At 39.8% G+C, this 22417-nt stretch overlaps 1 non-coding gene across 1 annotated transcript; it reads left to right on the top strand.

Moving 5' to 3' along the window:
- Positions 1 to 3388: 3388 nt before the first annotated feature.
- On the top strand, positions 3389 to 3460 carry TRNAS-GGA. The gene has a single exon. It is a non-coding gene; the product is annotated as a tRNA-Ser (tRNA).
- Positions 3461 to 22417: the final 18957 nt, after the last annotated feature.

Raw genomic sequence — 22417 nt, 5'->3', positions numbered from 1 at the left:
AGTTTCTTCCCTTGCTGACTCTTTAAGGTGCAAACTCAAAGGGAAGAAACTGAAATGTAAAAAGTGAGACCAGGATTTTCATTTTCATTTATAACTCTGAACTCTGTCTTCTACTGTCACATTACATTATACAAGCACAACTATTTCTATATTTAAAATATTCCAGAGTAAAAATGATGTTTTAATTTTGGCAGTGGTTAAAAACTGCTATATTTGGAGATTTGAAGGGTATAAATCATCAAATGAAGCTAATAGTTTCTACAGATAATTGGAATTCTAAGGTGAACAGTGTCATATGAGACATTAATTTAGAACTTAGTTAAGAAAAGTTAATATATTTTTGTGTACATTCCTCTGCTGATAGCATTTTATTTTATTTGTATCAAAGGGCCATGGCCCTTTTCTTAAAAAAAAAAAAAAAAAAAGATTGCTGTTGAGACTCACTACTGAGTCAACATCTACAATTTGTAAAACCCCAATTTAATTAATATGATTGACACCAAATTGTGAATAGTTTATAAACTAATTTCCCCTTCCACCTACCTCCAGCCTGGTCTGCACACACTCCCTGGGCTATTTGCAGTTGCTAAAAGACCAAATTAATCATAAATTATGGAAATTGTTGAAGAGAGGATTTTCTGAGCAGGGAATTCTGACGCTCTACTCCTACTCAATAAATTAATGGGTCTCTTCTTTCTCCTTTCAGTGACCTAGAATTCCCTCTCTACAAACAAATCTGCACCCTATGGACTCATAATATAATGACAATTTTTTTCGGTCAATATCTCTATGATATGCAAAATATCCCAGCATAATGTTTATATGTTTACATAGATTTTATATTTATTATTTAGGCTTATGTAGGTTTTTTTTCCTCTTTCTACACTGTTGTCTAACAGAATCATGTACTTAAAGTTATAGACAAGGCAGTGAGTATATGGTTTAATCAGTCTATTAACATTATCCTATTATTTTGTATTTTATTTAAAACAGTTTTCCTTCTACATGGATCACTGAACAAACATAAAACACAACCAAATCAATATAAATCCAGCTTGAAACTATTATGTCAGATCATGCATTTACCAAAATCTTCTATAATTCCATCTAGCCTTTGCCCCTCTTTCTGGGATATCTTTCTCTAATGGTAGGCATTAGGAAAATGTAACTTCTGATTCAAACTGGGAAATGATTTGAGGAAGCTGTTTACAGTCTGAAGGAAATTTTAAATCATGTTAGAAAAAAATGATTCTGATAGCATAGGAACTTATGTGACTTTTAGCATGTGGATGAAAATGTCTTTGTAGATCCAGTTTGTTTCTCTGCAAAATCAAGATGATACTATTCCACCATCTAATAGGGAGTTACTTGGGAGGCAGTGATTAGCAAACACCTGTAAATTCCTCTGTAAACCAGAAAGCACCTTGAAACAGAGTATCTACATACAGAGGACTATTAGGTAATTTATGTCACTTTTAACTTCACTTTGATGATGCGGAAGTCACGTCTCACCCCCACCTTCCAGCCTCCCCACAATTCTGGCTCCAGGCACCTCTTGTAAAGGGGCAGATTGGGCTGCTGCAGGCAGCATGTCTGTGTTCCGAGCACATTTACTACTTTCTGTGGCTCAGGTGCAGTGATAGCACACGACTTGGACAGCTGGTGGAGACAGAAATTTTAGCCATTATAGTAACTTGAACATATAGGCAAAATTTTTAACATCATCATGACTTACTACTAGAAGACACTGAATAAATGCATTAGACACACATCAGCTCTTTTAATTACCATTTTAAAGCTTGACTAGTTCTTTTATCCTTTATGTTTAATAAGCTATTATAACAGTTTCATATTATCTTCAAATTAAACTTTTCTTCCATTAAAAATGAAACCTTTAAAAATGATTGAAATATTTTAATGCATAGTTGAAAACGGTTTCAAAGTGAAAAACTCCGAGGTAATTCTCCTTTGCTGTTCTTTCATGTATGCATGTACACCGTAAGTTAGAAGAAACTCCTTCACAAAACATGTGTCGTAAAGTAAAGACCTGAGACCTGCCTTGGGAGAACGGGAAAATGAAGTCCTTTATCTCCCTAGGAGATCTGAATAAAAGGTGTGAATTATTATCAGTTTCTAGGTTCCCTGAAAACAAAGTCTGATTTTGTTTTATTTCATTTTGTGATACTCAGATGCAGAGTGTTGATTATGCTCAGTTCATGGTACATTATCACCAATGATCCATAGAAAGACTCTCTTTTGTTTTCCTTATCTATTTATACCCATTTATTCCCCCTACTGTCCTTCTATTCCTATTTATCCAGTAGTCATTCTACTAATATATTTAATATGTATTTGGTGTGTGTGTCTTGGTAAATGTATGCATGTATTTTTAACACACTTAAATGGTATTCTACTATGATAATCTCTATCATCACTTTTATCATTAAATATTATAATTTAAGAACATCCTATTTCTTTGTGTTCTTCTAATCCAGGACTTCAGGACTCAGCATTCCATACACAATATTTCATGGTGTGCATTGACTTTTTCTTTTCTTTCTACCCTTCTAGCAGTGCAGTCTCTGGTTGCCTCAAGCTCCCTATTAATATAAATATCCCTGCTGTGAACCTTGATCTAAGTATATGTCTGAAGACATGTGTGAGAATTTCTTAGAACCATACTTCAAGAAATGGAATGCCTGAATAATAAAGCATACATAATTTTATTTTATTGGGATATAGCAGAATCTCTCCACCATGAGTTTATAGTCTATTCTCAGTAGCAGCAGATTCTATGTCAACATTTTGTGTTATCCCACTGTCTAAATTTTTGGTCATTACTAGGTATATCTCATTGTCTTTACATTTATAATTATTGGTTCATTAATGATTGTGAGTACTGCCTTAATAATTATTGGCTCATTAATGATTGTGAGTACTGCCTTATGTTTCTTAGGTTTTTTGATTTTCTACTCTGTAAAATTCTTACTGACTTTGCCAACTTCAGCCTCTCTGTCAATTTTTCTATTGGTGCTGACCTGTTGATTTTATGGAATTCTAGCTTTTGTTGCTCTGCCATTTGTGGACTTCAAATATCTTTTCCCATTCTGTTTTATATGTACTAAATTTGTACATGGAGTATGACATCCTGGAGTGTGAAGTCAAGTGGGAAATATTACTACAAACAAGTGGAGGTGATGGAATCCCAGCTGAGCTATTTCAAATCTTAAAAGATGATGCTGTTAAAGTGCTTCACTCAACGTGCCAGCAAATTTAGAAAACTCAGCAGAGGCCGAAGACTGGAAAAGGTCAGTTTTCATTACAATCCCAAAGAAGGTCAGTGCCAAAGAATGTTCCGACTACCGTCCATCTGCACCCATTTCATGCTTCCCTGGTGGCTCAGAGGTTAAAGCGTCTGCCTGGAATGCTGGAGACCCGGGTTCGATCCCTGGGTTGGGAAGATCCCCTGGAGAAGGAAATGGCAACCCACTCCAGTACTCTTGCCTGGAGAATCCCATGGAGGGAGGAGCCTGGTAGGCTACAGTCCATGGGGTTGCAAAGAGTTGGACACGAGTGAGTGACTTCAAAATTGCTCAGAATTCAAAAGAATGCTCAAAATTCTTCAAAGGAGGCTTCAATAGTTTGTGAATCAAGAACTTCCAGATGTAGAAGCTTGATTAGAAAAGGCAGAGGAACCAGAAATAAAATTGCCAATATCCACTGGATCATAGAGAAGGTTAGAGAATTCCAGAAAAATATCTACTTTTTCATTGACTACACTAAAGCCTTTAACTGTGCAGATCACAACAAGCTGGAAAATTTTTAAAGAGGTGGGAATACCAGACCACCTTACCTGTCTCCTAAGAACCCTTTATGTATGACAAAAAAGCAACAGTTAAAGCCAGACATGAAACAAAAGATTAGTTCAAAATTACAAAAGAAGTACATCAAGACTATGTATTGTCATTCTGCTTATCTAACTTATACTCAGAGTACATCATGAAAAATGCCAGGCTGAGTGAAGCACAACCTGGAATCAAGACTGCAGGGAGATATCTGAATAACTTCAGATATGCAGATGATACCACTCTAATGACAGAAAGTGAAGAAGAACTAAAGAGCCTCTTGAGGGTGAAAAAGGAGAGTGAAAACGCTGGCTCAAAATTCAACATTCAAAAGACTTAGACATGCCATCTGGTCCCTTCACTTCATGGCAAATAGATGGTGAAAAAGTGACAGATTTTATTTTCTTGGGCTCTAAAATCACTGTGGATGGTGACTGCATTCTTAAAATTAAAAGATTCTTTCTCTTTGGAAGGAAAGCTGTTACAAACCCAGACAGCATATTAAAAGCAGAGACATCGAGTTGCTGGCAAAGGTCTGTATAACCAAAGCTATGGTTTTTCCAGTAGTCACATACAGATATGAGATTTGGACCATAAAGAAGGCTGAGCACAAAAGAATTGATGCTTTTGAACTGTGGTGCTGGAGAATACCCTTGAGAGTCCCCTGGACATTAAGATCAAACCAGTCAGTCCTAGGGGAAATCATCCACGAATATTCATTGAAAGGACAGGCTGAAGCTGAAGCTCCAATACTTTGGCCACCTGATATGAAGAGTTGACTCATTGGAAAACACCCCAATACTGGGAAGGATTGAGGGCCTGAGGAGAAGGGGGCAACAGAGGATGAGCTGATTAGACGACAGCACTGACTCAATGGACATAAGTTTGAGTAAACTCTGGGAGGTAGTGAGGGTCAGGGAACCCTGACATGCTGCAATCCATGTGGTGGCAAAGAGTCGGACAACACTCAGCAACTAAACAACAACAACAATTTTGTTCAGAGTCCACTTTGAATCAGTTCAGTTCAGTGGCTCAGTCGTGTCTGACTCTTTGCAACCCCATGGACTGCAGCACACCAGGCCTCCCTGTCCATCACCAACTCCTGGAGTTTACTCAACTCATGTCCATTCAGTTGGTGATGCAATCCAACCATCTCATCCTCTGTCGTCCCCTTCTCCTCCCGCCTTCAATCTTTCCCAGAATCAGGGTGTTTTCTGATGAGTCAGTTCTTCATATCAGGTGGCCAAAGTATTGGAGCTTCAGCTTCAGCATCAGTACTTCCAATGAATATTCAAGGCTGATTTCCTCTAAGATTGACTGGTTTGATCTCCTTGCTGTCCAAGGGACTTTCAAGAGTCTTCTCCAACACCACAGTTCTAAAGCATCAGTTCTTTGGTATTCAGGTTTCTTTATGGTCCAAAATCACTGCAGATGGAGATTGCAGCCATGAAATTAAAAGATGCTTACTCCTTGGAAGGAAAGTTATGACCAACCTAGATAGCATATTGAAAAGCAGAGATATTACTTTGCCAACAAGGTCTGTTTAGTGAAGGCTATGGTTTTTCCAGTGGTCATGTATGGATGTGAGAGTTGGACTGTGAAGAAAGCTAAGTGTCAAAGAATTGATGCTTTTGAACTGTGGTGTTGGGGAAGACTCTTGAGAGTCCCTTGGACTGCAAGCAGATCCAACCAGTCTATTCTGATGGAGATCAGCCCTGAGATTTCTTTGGAAGGAATGATGCTGAAGCTGAAACTCCAGTACTTTGGCCACCTCATACGAAGAGTTGACTCATTGGAAAAGACTCTGATGCTGAGAGGGATTAGGGGCAGGAGGAGAAGGGGACGACAGAAGATGAGATGGCTGGATGGCATCACTGACTCGATGGACGTGAGTCTGAGTGAACTCCGGGAGTTGGTGATGGACAGGGAGGCCTGGTGTGCTGCGATTCCTGGTGTCACAAAGAGTCGGACACGACTGAGCGACTGAACTGAACTGAACTGAACTGATGGTTCAAATCTCACATCCACACATGACCACTGGAAAAACCATAGCTTTGACAAAACAGACCTTTGTTGGCAAAGTAATGTCTCTGGTTTTATTATTCTGTCTAGGTTGATCATAGCTTTTCTTCCAAGGAGCAAGCATCTCTTAATTACATGGCTACAGTCATCATCTACAGTGATTTTGGAGCCCATGAAAATAAAGTCTGTTGCTATTTCCATTGTTTCCCCATCTATTTAACATGAAATGATGGGACCGGATATCATGATTTTAGTTGTTTGAATGTTAGTTTTGAGCCAGCTTCTTTTACTCTCCTCTTTCACTTTCATCAAGAGGTTCTTTAGTTCTTCTTCACTTCCTGCCATAACAGTGGTGTCATCTGCATATCTGAGGTTATTGATATTTCTCCTGGCAATCTTAATTCCAGCTTGTGCTTCATCCATCCCATCATTTCACATGATGCAATCTTCAAATAAGTTAAATAAAGAGGGTGACAATATACAGCCTTGACGTACTCCTTTCCTAATTTGAAACCAGTCTGTTGTTCCATGTCTGGTTCTAACTGTTGCTTCTTGACCTGCATATAGATTTCTCAGAAAGCAAGTAAGGTGATCTGGTATTTCCACCTCTAGAAGTATTTTTCACCCTTTATTGTGATCTAAGGACTTCCTGATGGCTCAGATGGTAAAGTGTCTGTCTACAATGCAGGAGACCCGGGTTCAATCCCTGGGTTGGGAAGATCTGCTGGAGAAGGAAATGGCAACCCACTCCAGTACTATTGCCTGGAAAATCCCATGAACAGGGGAGCCTGGTAGGCTACAGTCCATGGGGTCACAAAGAGTTGGACACGACTGAGCGACTTCACTTCTTCTTCTTCACTTCACATTGTGATCTATACAATCAAAGGCTTTGGTGTAATCATTAAAGTAGTAGTAGGTGTTTTTCTTGAACTCTCTTGCTTTTTCCATGATCCAACAGATGTTGTCAATTTGATCTCTGATTCCTCTGCCTTTTCTAATCCAGCTTGAACTTCTGGAAGTTCATGGTTCACATACCGTTGAAGCCTGGCTTGGAGAATTTTGAGCATTATTTTGCTAGTGTGTGAGATGAGTGCAATCGTGTGGTAGTTTGACCATTCTTTGGCATTGTCCTTCTTTGGGATTAGAATGAAAATGACCTTTTCAAGTCCTGTGGTCACTGTTGAGTTTTCCAGATATACTGGCATATTGAGTGCAGCACTTTCCCAGCATCATCTTTTAGGATTTCAAATAGCTCAAGTGGAATTCCATCACCTCCACTCGACTTGTTCATAGTGATGCTTCCTAAAGCCTATTTAACTTTACATTCCAGGATGTATGGCTCTAGTTTAGTGATAAAACCATCGTAGTTATCTAGGTCATGAAGATCTTTTTTGTATAGTTCTTCTGTGTATTCTTGCTACCTCTTTTTAATTTCTTCTGCTTCTGTTAGGTCCCTACCACTTTTGTCCTTTATTGTGCCCATCTTTGCATGAAATGTTCCCTTGGTATCTCTAATTTTCTTGAAGAAATCTCTAGTCTTTTTCATTCTATTGTTTTCCTCTATTTCTTTGCATAGATCACTGAGGAAGTTTTTTTTTTTTTTTTTTTATCTCTCTTTGCTCTTCTTTGAAACTCTGCATTCACATGGGTATATCTTTCCTTTTCTCCTTTGCCTTTAGCTTCTCTTGTTTTCTCAGCTATTGGTAAGGCCTCCTCAGACAGCCATTTTGCTGTTTTGCATTTCTTTTTCTTAGGGATGGTCTTGATCACTGCCTCCTGTACAATGTCATGAACCTCCATCCATAGTTCTTCAGACACTCTGTCTTCAGATCTAATCTATTTTGGATACAAATTCTTAATTTTATCTAATACAGTTAAGCAATTTTTCCCCCCATGCTTTGTGCTTTTGAAATTTATAAAGTCCTCTCCTAGTATAAAGATTTTTTAAACACATCTTGCTATTATTTTTATAGTGCTAGTGCTAACATTTAGTGTTTAAATATTTTGGAATCATTTGGGGTGGAGGGCAGAGCTATGCCACACCAGCTGTGAAATCTTAATTCCCCAAACAGGGATTGAACCTGGGCCCTCACATCAAAAGCACCTATTCATAACCACTGAACTGCTAGGGAATTCCCTGGAAGCATGTTTTTAATGTGCTGATAGGTAGTGATTCTATCTTGCTTTCATTCATATAGTGAATTTATCTTTTATTAATTGATCTGTTGTGTTCCTTTATTATAAATTAAGGTTCTGTAAGTTTGTTTCTCTCTCTGAGCTTTCTCTTCAATTTCACTTGACTATGGTCAATTTCTGCCTGATATCATTCCATGTTTATTATTATGGCCTTGTAATTCATCTAATTATCTGCTTGGTTAATTTTATAGATATGGAATAATCATAAGGTCATTTGGTCCAAATTTCCACCTAGTGCCCAAATCTCTTTTAACATTTATGATTAATTCCTCTCAGCCTCTTTGTAAACAATTCTGCTGATATCTTTCCAGGTATTCCTTCTTTCTGTTGATTAGATATCTTCACACATGATCGTTGTACTTTGAGATGAAGTCTATTTTCCTGTAACTCCCACCCTTTCACCATAGCTAGGTCTTCTGGAGCAAAATAGAAGTTTTACTTCATCTAAAGCATGAGAGTTCTTTAGCTATGGCTGTGATCTTTATAGTTGACCATCATCTTCACCATTATTTTTTTTCTCTAGGTTTATTATTCTCAACTCTTTTATCTGGTCCCATCTGTGTCTTAGTATACAGACATGCCTCAGTTCCAGACACATCCTCCTCAGTGCATTTGATCTTTGATCCTTTTAAAACATCATATGTGTAACTAGAAAACAAATAATTTAGATGTGGTCAGATATACAGAGAGTATAGTGAAATTATGGTCTCTCTTCATGTGAATGTTCAAACTATTGATGGCTATGCCGCTCATGGTGTACCTAGTGCAGCTTTTAAAGATGTAGCACATCTTGGAAAACAAGTTAAAATGTACTCACGTCTGATAACACCACTGGAATGAATCTTAATTTCCTTCAACTGAGTAAAGTGAAATGGTATCTTTAGTGCATTTAAATTTATGATTTTCAAAATCTTCCCTCTATGAACTGATTCTCAGAAACCTTTGACTGGCTACTTTTCAAGCCATACACCAAGACTGGTCTTTTCTACAGTCACATATCACAAAACTGTCACGATATACAGTTGTTGTTGTTCAGTCGCTAAGTCATGAACGACTCTTTGCGACCTCATGAACTACAGTTTGCTAGGGTTCCCTGTCCTTCACCATCTCCCAAAGTTTGTTCAGATTTATGCCCACTGAGTCAGTGATACCATCCAACCATCTCATTCTCTCTTATGTACAGTGAAATTTCTATTTTATTTCACGTGAGATTTAGTTTCCTTGTACCACCCCAAGTCAAATTGGCCATAATAATACCCTGACATGCCTCTTAACTATTTTTAGTAAGATCTCCTCACACATCACTGGGACCTCAGCATGGAAATATTTGGGAAAATATCAGAAGGATGATTTGCCCCCCTCCAGGCAAGAAGGGAGAGAAACTTAAAAAAACAGTGACAAGTTCCACGTCAAGATGACTCGGAGAGTGACAAATTCTGTCAGCCATGTGCCACAGTGCTGCAGGCCGGTCAGCTCACCTCCGGTGGGCTATGAAAGGATTAGTCGCATCAGCTCCCCATACCAACTCCAGCTGTGTGCCCTGAAATCCAGGGAAAAGGCTGAGCATCCACATCAAGTGTGGTGTTCACTGAAGAAGTTCATTGAAATGAATTCTTAGTTGTTTTATTTTCCCCCAATATAGTCTTACTTACACTGTGGGAAAAATAAATACTTTTGCTGCTTGGAGCTTCAACATATTTCCCTAAACAGTGTCTAGCCTGTTCTGACAAGCTGTCTTTAAGTTGTCTTTGGACACGCTAAGCAAGTTAGCTGAATGCATTTAGAATCAGCTTGGAAAATTGTGGAGCTTTGTCTGAGTGCCAGTCAGTCAGTTCAGTCACTCTATTGTGTCTCACTCTTGCGACACCATGAACTGCAATATGCCAGGCCTCCCTGTCTATCACCTACTCCTGGATTTTACACAAACCTATGACCATCGAGTCAGTGATGCCATCCAACCATCTCATGCTTTTGAACTGTGGTGTTGGACAAGACTCTTGAGAGTCCCTGGGACTGCAATGAGATCCAACCAGTCCATCCTAAAGAACATCAGTCTTGAATATTCACTGGAAGGACTGGTTAGGCTTCCTGGTGGCTCAGAGGTTAAAGCGTCTGCCTCCAATGCAGGAGACCAGGGTTCGATCCCTGGATCGGGAAGATGGGTCGGGAAGATCCCCTGGAGAAGGAAATGGCAATCCACTCCAGTATTCTTGCCTGGAGAATCCCATGGACGGAGAAGCCTAGTAGGTTACAGTCCATGGGGTCGCAAAGAGTCGGACACGACTGAGCGACTTCACCTTCCTTCAGTTCAGTTCAGTTCAGTTGCTCAGTCATATTCGACTCTTTGTGACCCCATGAATTACAGCATGCCAGGCCTCCCTGTCCATCACCAACTCCCGGAGTTCACAAAAACTCATGTCCATCGAGTCAGTGATGCCATCCAGCCATCTCATCCTCTGTCGTCCCCTTCTCCTCCTGCCACCAATCCCTCCCAGCATCAGAGTCTTTTCCAATGAGTCAACTCTTTGCATGAGGTGGCCAAAGTATTGGAGTTTCAGCCTCAGCATCAGTCCTTCCAATGAACACCCAGGATTGATCTCCTTTAGAATGGACTGGTTTGATCTCCTTGCAGTCCAAGGGACTCTCAAGAGTCTTCCCCAACAGCACAGTTCAAAAGCATCAGTTCTTCAGTGCTCAGCTTTCCTCACAGTCCAACTCTCACATCCATACATGACCACTGGAAAAATCATAGCCTTGACTAGACAGACCTTTATTGGCAAAGTAATGTCTCTGTTTTTTAATATGCTATCTAGGTTGGTCATAACTTTCCTTCCAAGGAGTAAGCATCCTTTAATTTCATAGCTGCAATCACCATCTGCAGTGATTTTGGAGCCCAAAAAAAAAACAAAGTCTGACGCTGTTTCCACTGTTTCACCATCTATTTGACATGAAGTGTTAAGATCAGATGCCATGATCTTCGTTTTCTGAATGTTGAGCTTTAAGACAACTTTTTCACTCTCCTCTTTCACTTTCATCTAGAGGCTTTTTAGTTCCTCTTCACTCTCTGCCATAAGGGTGGTGTTATCTGCATATCTGAGATTATTGATATTTCTCCCGGCAACCTTGATTCCAGCTTGTGCTTCTTCCAGCCCAGTGTTTCTCATGATGTACTCTGCATATAAGTTAAATAAGCAGAGTGACAATATATAGCCTTGACATACTCCATTTCCTGGTCTGATAGGTTTCTCAAGGGGCAGGTCGAGTGGTCTGGTATTCCCATCTCTTTCAGAACTTTCCTAAGTTTATTGTGATCCACACAGTCAAAGGCTTTGGCATAGTCAATAAAGCAGAAATAGATGTTTTTCTGGAACTCTCTTGCTTTTTCGATGATCCAGCAGATGTTGGGAAATTGAACTCTGGTTCCCCTGCCTTTTCTAAAACCAGCTTGAACATCTGGAAGTCCACGGTTAATGTATTCCTAAAGCCTGGCTTGGAGAATTTTGAGCATTACTTTACTAGTGTGTGCTGCTGCTTCTAAGTCACTTCAGTCGTGTCCAACTCTGTGTGACCCCATAGACGGCAGCCCACCAGGCTCTCTCGTCCCTGGGATTCTCCAGGCAAGAACACTGGAGTGGGTTGCCATTTCCTTTTCCAATGCATGAAAGTGAAAAGTGAAAGTGAAGTCACTCAGTTGTGTCCAACCCTCAGCAACCCCATGGACTGCAGCCTTCCAGGCTCCTCCATCCATGGGATTTTCCAGGCAGGAGTACTGGAGTGGGGTGCCATTGCCTGAAATAAGTGCAATTGTGTGGTAGTTTGAGCATTCTTTGGCATTGCCTTTCTTTGGGATTGGTATGAAAACTGACCTTTTCCAGTCCTGTGGCCACTGCTGAGTTTTCCAAATTTGCTGTTATATAGAGTGTAGCACTTTCACAGCATCATCATTCAGGTTTTGAATTAGCTCAAATTCGAATTCCATCACCTCCACTAGCTTTGTTTGTAGTGATGCTTTCTAAGGCCCACTTGACTTCTCATTCCAGGATGTCTGGCTCTAGGTGAGTGATCACACCATTGTGATTATCTTAGTCTTGAAGATCTTTTTTGCCCAGTTCTTCTGTGTATTCTTACCACCTCTTCTTAATATCTTCTGCTTCTGTTAGGTCCAGACCATTTCTGTGCTTTATCGAGCCCATCTTTGCATGAAATGTTCCCTTGGTATCTCTCATTTTCTTGAAGAGATCTCTAGTCTTTCCCATTCTGTTGGTTTCCTCTATTTCTTTGCATTGATCACTGAGGAAGGTTTTCTTATCTCTCCTTGCTACTCTTTGGAACTCTGCATTCAAATGGGAATATCTTTCCTTTTCTCCTTTGCTTTTCATTTCTCTTCTTTTCACAGCTATTTGTAAGGCCTCCTCAGACAGTCATTTTCCTTTTTTTGCATTTCTTTTCCATGGGGATAGTCTTGATATCTGTCTCCTACACAGTGTCATGAACCTCCATTCATAGTTCATCAGGCACTCTATCAGATCTAGTCCCTTAAATCTGTTTCTCACTTCCACTGTATAATCATAAGGGATTTGATTTAGGCCATACCTGAATGGTCTAGTGGTTTTCCCTACTTTCTTCAATTTAAGTCTGAATTTGGCAATAAGGCATTCATAATCTGAGCCACAGTCAGCTCCCAGTCCTGTTTTGCTGACTGTATAGAGCTTCTCCATCTTTGGCTGCAAAGAATATAATCAATCTGATTTTGGTGTTGACCATAATATGTTGTCTAGGTTGGTCATCACTTTCCTACCAAGGAGTAAGTGTTTTTAATTTTATGGGTGTAATCACCATCTGCAGTGATTTTGGAGCCCAGAAAAATAAAGTCAGCCATTGTTTCCACTGTTTCCCCGTCTATTTGCCATGAAGTGTTGGGACTAGATGCCATGATCTTCGTTTTCTAAATGTTGAGCTTTAAGCCAAAATTTTCACTTTACTCTTTCACTTTTATCAAGAGGCTCTTTAGTTCCTCTTCACTTTCTGCCATAAGGGTGGTGTCATCTGCATATCTGAGGTTATTGATATTTCTCCTAGCAATCTTGTTTCCAGCTTGTGCTTCCTCTAGCCCAGCGTTTCTCATGATGTACTCTGTATATAAGTTAAATAAACAGGGACTACAATATACAGCCTTGACATACTCCTTTTCCTATTTGGAACCAGTCTGTTCCAAAAAAGTCTGAATGTATACTACCATAATTTATCTCATCCTTCAAAACCCAAATGAAGGTCATTTCCTTGGTGAGGCTTTCCTCTCAGCTAGAGTAAATACTCTGCCTCTTTATGCTCTCTTCAAAGACAGTTCACAACATGATTATGATATTCATTCAGATAACATTTGAGTGCCCATTACCAAGCAAACTTTGTGTTACTAAAGGTACAGAGTTGAACAAAAGCTAACCCTTTGCTTTAAAGAGGTTTACAGCCTACTTAGAAAGATACTCACATAAACATATTGATTGCAACATTGTGTCTTAAGTACAGGGATGAAAGGCTATGCAAGAGATAAGAGTTTCAACAGCTAAGTGAATAAATTGCCTTGAACTTGAGTCAGTTAAGATTTGATAGATGAGACATTTGACTGGGTCTTGAAGAGACAGACATTCACCTGCAATTTAGTTTGCCTTGCATGTGTTGGCTTCTACCACCAGGGTGTTGTGCTTCTTGGGCTAGAAAACATGAATACTTTAGTCACTGAAGTACCACCGCATAGCAGAGAAATAGACATAGAGCTAGCGCTCAAAAATATTAGACACAGGTGTGTATTTTTTCATCTACTTTATTGAATACATTTTTGTCGTGGTTGTTCAGTCACTAAATTCAGTCCTACTCTGCAACCCCATGGGCTGTAGCCTGCCAGTCCATGGGGAGTCTCAGGCAAAACTACTGGAGTGGGTTGCCATTTCCTTCTCCAGGGGATCTTTCTGGACCAGGGATTGAACCCATGTCTTCTGCATTGGCAGGAGGATACTTTACTGGTGAGCAAGGGAAGCCCATTTAATACCTTACCTTCAATAAAATTTTCTTCCTAGTTATTCACCTAGATTAAAACACATAGTTTAAAAAAAACTCCAGGAGAAGAAATATCCTGGAGGAGGATTTTTAGAATCAAGACCTAAAGTAAGGCCCTTTGTCCACTAGTTTGACCCTGTCCTTCCTGATCACTGGTCGTGATAAGGTCTCCAATTACAGTTTATGCAAACTTTTTCGCTCGGTTTTGCTTTCTTGAGCAGCGAGAACTAAATGTGCAAACATTCTTTATCCTTCATCATAGTGTGAAAGTAAAAGTGTTAGTCACTCAGTCCTGTCCGACTCTGCAACCTCATGGACTCTAGCCTGCCAGGCTCCTCTGTCCATGGAATTCTCCAGGCAAGAATACTGGAGTGGGTTGCCATTTCCTTCTCCAATGCATGCATGCATTCTAAGTCACGTCAGTCGTGTCCGACTCTGTGCGACCCTATGGACAGCAGCCCACCAGGCTCCTCTGTACCTGGGATTTTCCAGGCAAGAATACTGGAATGGATTGCCATTTCCTTCGCCAGGGGATCTTCCCAAACCAGGGATCAAACCTGGGTCTTCTGCATTGCAAGGAGATTCTTTACCATCTGAGCCACCGGGGAGGCCCAGAGGCTTTGCCTTATGTTCTGTAACAGCTAATCCATCTAAAAGAAAGTCATGATCATAGCTTAACATTTTATCTACCTCCACAGCACATCTGGGTTGAAAGCTGGCATCTACCACAATTTACTCAAAATAGTAACCTCACAGGTGGGATTTTTTCAGACATCAAGGCAGTTCAGTGGAATGCCTGTGGTGGAACTGGAGGACTTTCTGATAACAGCTGAAATTCTTTTAAAGCCTGGTCTGCCCACACTCTTTGATTCAAAGCAACTTTATTTCTAGTGTTCAAGGAAGTGAAGGGAGGGGTGTAGTGGAAAATGTGCCGCTAACCTGCAAACAGACAGTTTCGTCTTCTCTACTTCCTCTCAAAAATCCACCTCTTACACAACCACGCTTTCTCATAGGGGTTTAGTCTTCTCTTATCAGATTCCAAAAGAGCTGCTTTCATACTGACTCTCGTATCACTAATGAATATTAACCTCAAAAATAAACAGCCACATGCAGACGCTAAGCTAGTCAATTTAATCACTTAAATAGGTGTGTTCTCCTCCTATTACTGATAAGCAAACCGAGGTTCAGTGAGTTGATCAACATCACACAGGAAACAGGCACTCGAAACTGAGTCTACCTAAGCCTGAAATCTTAGCTTATCTCATTAAATCACCCAACCTCCCTAAGCTAACACAAGTCATAAACATGCAGTATAACTTAGATTCTTAACCGTCGTAAACCAGACGTAGGAAAAGGACATCTCCCATAATATTTGGAGAAGGGAGGAGGAGAGCCAACACTTTGGAATGTGAGACTCTTGCGAGCGCCAGTGTGTGGGGAGGAAACTCAGGATGATGTAAGAAGGGTGAGTTCTTGCGGTGATCAGGAACAACTCAGACACAGTCTACAGATGAAGCCAGCCTGAGGAGGACAGTCCCTGACGCTGGGTAGGGGGAGGTGGGCACAGAAATCAGTTAGGATGAGGCCGTTGGTGGAATACACAGAGAAGCCTGGCTCTTCTGACCACCTTAGGTTTACCCAAGCAGATGTGCTTTTAAGCAATACAGGGTGGCCAGTGACCAGTACTGAATAAACAAACAAACTTATGGCTACCAGAGGGGAAAGACGAGGGAGGGAGGGATAAATTAGGTGCTTGGGATTAACAGATACACCCTACTGTATATAAAATAGATAAACAACAAGGACCTACTGTATAACACTACTGTATACATGGGAGTTGTTGATGGACAGGGAGGCCTGGCATGCTGCGATTCATGGGGTCTCAAAGAGTCGGACATGACTGATCAACTGAACTGAACTGAAACTGAACTGTATACACCAGAAACTAATACTACATTGCAAATCAACTACACCTGAATAGAACAAACAACAAAAGAAAAAAATATAGGACAGAGACAATTTGAGTTAGATCTTCATCTTTGGGGACCCGTGTAACACTTAGACCATGAGAAACAGAGCCCCTAATATGGCTTTGGGGTTGCATTTCTGAAAATTTCCACAGTCTCCCAGTGCTGAGACATGGTGGGGTAGGTGAAGGGAAGTTGAGGGAGAAGATGAGCAGTGATGCTATTCTACTATTGAGGTGAGTACACGGAGCCTGAACTGGGAAGGGGGAAGACGCTGGACTTATTTCTCCCTTTCCAGGTGCCTTCTGGCCCTCTATGCTCCTTTCAGGTCAGTGGGGTTACACACATGTCCCAACAAGTCCCAGGATGTGTGCAAATGAGGTCATATCACTCCTTGGCTAGCCTGGGGTTCCACAAGGCCCCCTGGAATAAGAGCACTCTTCCTCTCTAGAGCAATCATTCATTTATGGAATTGCTTGAGATCAGGGCACCAGACTAATGTTGACATGCTGGTTTAGGGTGTTTCATTCACATACATAAAGGATAGAAGTATTTCAAATGCACTGGTTGGCCAGAAAATAAATATCTGTCACTTCCCTGTCTACTGTTCTAAAATTTCACCAATATATCATTATATTTCCAAAGGTTCTGTAAATTCTGTCATGCACTTTAAAATCAACTTGTTGGTAAACTCCTAGGCTCTGCAAAAATGATTTACTTGGAGGAGATTCTGCTGGGCACCATCATGAAACCCTGGTGTTCAGGGTGTCACTGCAGGACACTCAGAAGTTGGGAACAGAGACACTGTTTTCAGGCCAGTGACTTCTCTTTAATACAGCGCAGGGACTTCTCTTTAACATGCTGTAGGAATTCTCCTGTGCTCCAGTGGCTAAGATTCCACAATCCCAATGCAGCGGGCACAGGTTAGATCCCTGGTCAGGGAACTAGATTCCTGCTTGCCACAAATAAGACCCAGTCAAATAAATAAAAATTAAAAAAAAGAAAAAAGAAAACACACACACACACACACATGCACGGGTGCACACATTGTAACTGAGCAGGAGTTAAGCCTCATGATGCTACAGTAAGCAAAGCACCTACTAGAATGTCTCAAATGTTTTCTTCTCTACAAAGAAATGACTTGTGACTCTACATTTACAATTGAAAATTTGAACTGAATATAATATGTGCTTGATATTACCTGAAATATGTTTCAAGATTATTATGACTGCTTGTAGTATGTATTTATTTCTTTGTATTTTATTTATCTATTTATTACAACTGTCCAGAATATGTAATAACAAAATTCAGAGTCCTTCACGGAGAAGGCAATGGCAACCCACTCCAATACTCTTGCCTGGAAAATCCTATGGACGGAGGAGCCTGCAGTCCACGGGGTCGTGAAGAGTCGGACGCGACTGAGCGACTTCCCTTTCCCTTTTCACGTTCATGCATTGGAGAAGGCAATGGCAACCCACTCCAGTGTTCTTGCCTGGAGAATCTCAGGGACGGGGGAGCCTGGTGGGCTGCCGTCTATGGGGTCACACAGAGTCGGACACGACTGAAGCGACTTAGCAGCAGCAGCACAGTCCTTCAAGTTTTTTTTTTTTTTTCTTCTGGGAAAATAGGTTTAAATAGAATATTGAAGTAGAAAAAATAATCCATGAAGTCAAGGGTGATCTAGTGAGCAATAAGCAGCATCAAGACCCTTAAAAGAGGTTCACTGAGCCCGCCTCCGAGGCACCATGGTGATAAGCATCCGAAGAATTTCTGTGGGTCTTATACGTTAGCCTTTCTCATATAGCTCTAGTGTGGAGGCCGCAGTGTGTTCTTCATCTAATCTAACAGAGCACATCGCAGCCTCACATTAGACCCATATGAGAAAGGTGGACGGACGAGACAAAGACACGCGGTTTTGAAGTGTTCCTGCAGACCCACCAGAATCAGACTCCTGCAGCCTGAAGAGCCCATTTCTGATAAGTGATATTCCAAGAATCAAATGAGGTCAAAATTCAGCCCCATAACCATAGATTTTCAATATGGGCCATGTAAATACATTTCACTTGGGTCCACGCTACAGTTCCACATGGAGAGTGGTTTGAGAGAATGCTGACATGGTTGAAACATCCAGGCTTAAGTGTTTCTCATTCAAATCTAAGCAAACCAACTGCTCTAAGCAAAGTAGATCTTAACTGTCAAAAAATTATAGGTTGTAATTTGCAGAATAATATCAATTCCATGTTGTATTACATGGGTCCCTGAAATATATTTCAATACATACAGTATGCATCTAACACCTGCTTGAAGTATTCATTTTGTTTGCTTGGATGCTTTAAGCATTTAAGTTTGTAACTTACTGGGTCAACTGGGCAAGACATCAAACTGATGGGAAATACACAAAGCTGGTGTTGAACACCTAGACTTCCAGTGTGGACAGCTCCGGGTAGAATAAATAAGGTGTAGGGGACAATTAAGCCTATGGGTAATTTATTTGTACCAATAATACATTCTAAGAAATGGTGAAAATAAGGAAAGTTAGAGGCTGAGCTATTAATAATATACATATGATATATATGGCACATTCTTAATTATATTAACGCAAAAGATATCCTTTCTACTGTATCAGAAAGTGTCACTGTTATGTAGCAACATGTTCAAACACCTTGGTTTTCGAGGCACCTCTAAACACATCTGTACTACAGCTACACACACGGACTGCAAGGAATGGACATATACTGGCCTGGGGGAAAAGGGTAAATTTTCCATAATTTTTAAGGTAAAGCAGCCGATTCAGTTAAATACCACTCAAAGAACTTTCTTTTGAGACCAGCTTTTTATCCTTAACCTGACCTTCTCCCAGAGTGTCCGTCTTTAAATTGTTTATTGACGCCGTGTATGATAAAGGTCACAGCTCGTAAATACGCTCCACTTTGTATTATACATCATACAGGTCTAATGTTTCTGACCAAACCCCAAAGGCATAAGTATTAGTCACAGAGCTCAGCGTTAGGGAAATAATTGAATTTGTCTGGCTATGCAATATCAAATGATGTGAAGGACAAATAATCTGAAAGGCCAAGTCAAGAAGAGACGAGTATTCTGAGAGTGTTTCCCCCTCCAGAGTACACCATGCCTCTGCAGAATGATGTGTGAAATGCCTAGGAAAAAATCTTAAGGCAAACAAAGAAAAATCTTCACGGTTTCATCTTAATTTTCTGGAGTTTTTAAGCACATTCATTTCAACAGGGGTGGAAAAGAAAAACGGAAAGCATGGGGACTGTTCTTAAATGAGTGGGCTTAGGGTATCATTTCTTCCTTTTCTTTTGTAAGTAGAAAAATTAACGCTGGGTCCACAGCCCTGACAAAAGGATGAAAGAAGGATCAACCTATCAGGATAAGGTCGAGTCGAGCCTGTGTGGCTTTAAGAAAAAATAAGAGTTGTGGTTGCAAATATACCAGGTTAAAAAATCTGACAGCCGTTTGATTTCCATTTGAACTTGAACCATTTCACAAGCTTGTGAACATGTACCATGCTCCAGGCACAACTCTAGCACTAAAAATGTGCTCTCTTCATCTGTCCAACAACCTAGTGAAGGACGTACAATCATAGGTCTATTTCACGGAGGAGAAACTGAGATTCCGTCTAGACAGGCTGCCCAAGATCACTCAGCTAGTGGCAGGCACAGGATTTGAACTCAGGATCTGAATTCAGAGCCCCAGCCCAGGTGTCTTCCTGTCTTCTTCATCTATTTCCCTGAGCTGCATCTAAGAATGCCTGAGAAACACCTCCCTTCTCTTAAGTCATATGATTCATATTGCAAGAGCTGAACTCTGTCTTTAGAACTACTTCTCACATGAGGGATGGAGTCTGCTCCTCACTTTTTGCTTTCCCCAAGGAGAAGCAGGCCCCACACCCAGTCACACACTCAAGTAAACATCTGAGAAGTAACTGGGCCCCAACCTATGTTTCAGTACCCCCAGAGGTCCTAATACTATGTCAGTGGATATTTCTGGATGATTTACTATTTTCCAGGCACTTTACTAAGATAATTTGCCTCATCTTATCACATTGCCTTTCCAAACACCATGGTATCTTTAGACAACCTTTATGTACTTTAATGCTTCATCAGAAATCTCTTTCTCAAAAAATAGAAGCCGTGTTTTTAAACTTACATTTTTAGACCAGTCGTCAGAGTGGGTGCCTGGTAAGTGTGGATGGACTGAATGAAAAGGCATTGGAAGGAGACACACAAAGAAGCCTGACCCACAAGTCTTTGCTCGGACCTCACTCTGAAGGGCTTACAGGAATTTAGCTGAGATTCAACTTCCTCCTTTCAATTCAATTTCTTGTCTTGTTCCTATTCTACCCTCATTTTCCCTAAAATGATAAAGTTTATCAAGGGTGACTTTTCATGATCGAAACCTTTCTCAACATCTCCTTAAATCAATATCTCCTAAATCATCATCAGGCCCCTATTGTCCCAGTTTGTTTGCAATTATTATCTTTACTGACATCACATTTCCTACATCCCTTAATCGAATAGAAGCTCCCCCCAAAATTGTTGTGATAGCATCACAATATTTTATAAACATGTTATACAATTGGAAAGCCTAGATAGACTCCTAACTTTTCTTTGACAGCAAAATATCTGTTTGCACTATTGACTTTTCCTTTACTTGCTTATACCTTGAGAAATAATATTCTGAAGACTATGGCTGGAATACATTTATTTTATCAACTAAAAAGCACAGTGAATGCCCTTTGATCTTAAAAAGTAATAATAGCAATGTGAAGAAAGTATATTGTCATTGTTAGTGGGAAAATTATATTGATATAGATATTAAAAGGTAATGTACATTCTTTTCTACAAGATTTTCTTTAAACATCAACCCTTCTGAAAACAATCTTAAAAGCACCCTTTGGATTTTCTTTGTTATTTTCTTTGTTACCTTTACAAGGTTCTTTCAGAAAATACCAATTTTATTTTAAAGTTTTAATCAATATTTCACACAGTAAAATCCTTTTCTTTGACACAATGAGTTATCAAAGCATTTTTTCTTCCCAAGGCAGCAGCTTTGAGCTGTGACTGACAATAGATCTTTTGGATACTGTTCATGTCAAGATTAGATCAGACACTATGGGGATTCCTTTTCATGTTTGTAAGTCTTAAATCAGCATTAGCAGTACACAAATTCTTCCATTCTAAAGGTGAGTTTTCCTCAGTGGGATGACTATTTCCAAAGGTATTTGATCTTCATCACTTCATAAACAACATACAGCTATATCATTGGAAATTGTACCTGGATATATATTTATCTCTTTCTGTTTTTTTTTTTTTTTGAAAGTAGTTGTCTTGAAAACCATAGTAAATATTTCTCCTTAATATACTGTGTACAGTTTAAGTGGCATATACAATTAAATTTCTCAGATAACAAAAAAAGCTAGTTCATAATCAACACAAACCTCTCTCTTATAGTGAAAATAAAGATGATTACCAGCTGATTCTGCATTCTAATTCTGATCAGCAATTTGGGGTTGTGTTTACACCCCAAAATAATTAGCAGAGACAGAGAAACAGAGAGAATTGTTATTTTTTAGTTGTTTTTCTCCAATAGAAGAGTTTTTTTTTTTCCTATTAAGACATCGAGAAGGGTTATGGTATAAGAGACTGGTTGAGTGCAATCTGACATCAGACTTTTGCAAGTTTGAATTCTGTCTCTGACACTTGCTAGCCATGTGACTTTGGATAAGTCACTGAAGTTCTCCAAGTCTAATTCTCCTTACATGTAACAGTGCCTGACTTATTGGCCATGCAGAACAGTTTAATGACATAATCCATATAAGCACTTAACCCTATTCTTGAAACATAATGGGTGTTTCATACATATTAGCATCATTATCATTCATGTGGTAAGTCTGATGTTTACAGAGACAGAACATTTGCCTAAAAATGACTCACATATTTGAGATGAAAAAAATGTATTTTTCCCACTTCTCCCCCAATTTGAATCTGAATCTTAATAAAATTATTAGCTTTTGCCCAAAACATGACATCCAAGAGGTAAAATGATGCCATTTTCTACGAATAAAAAGCAGTTGGGCTATTACTAATACGGCCTTCTGGGGTAACATTTTAAACATAGATTTTCTTAAGTAGTCAATATTCTTTTAATATTAGATAGCTTTGGATTTTTATTATTTCAATGTTCTGTGACCAGCCAACCAGAAAAACTCTTAAAGGAAAATGCCAAAAGTGGTAGATTCCAAGAAAAATCTACAGTTGGACGGTGAGGGAAATTTGCTTCTGGTTCACCTAATATACTTCTATTAAG

This window comes from Oryx dammah, unplaced genomic scaffold (genome assembly GCF_014754425.2).
Source record: "Oryx dammah isolate SB20612 unplaced genomic scaffold, SCBI_Odam_1.1 HiC_scaffold_5, whole genome shotgun sequence".
NCBI classification, from domain to species: domain Eukaryota; kingdom Metazoa; phylum Chordata; class Mammalia; order Artiodactyla; family Bovidae; genus Oryx; species Oryx dammah.
This window is presented reverse-complemented; position numbering and strand designations above follow the sequence as displayed.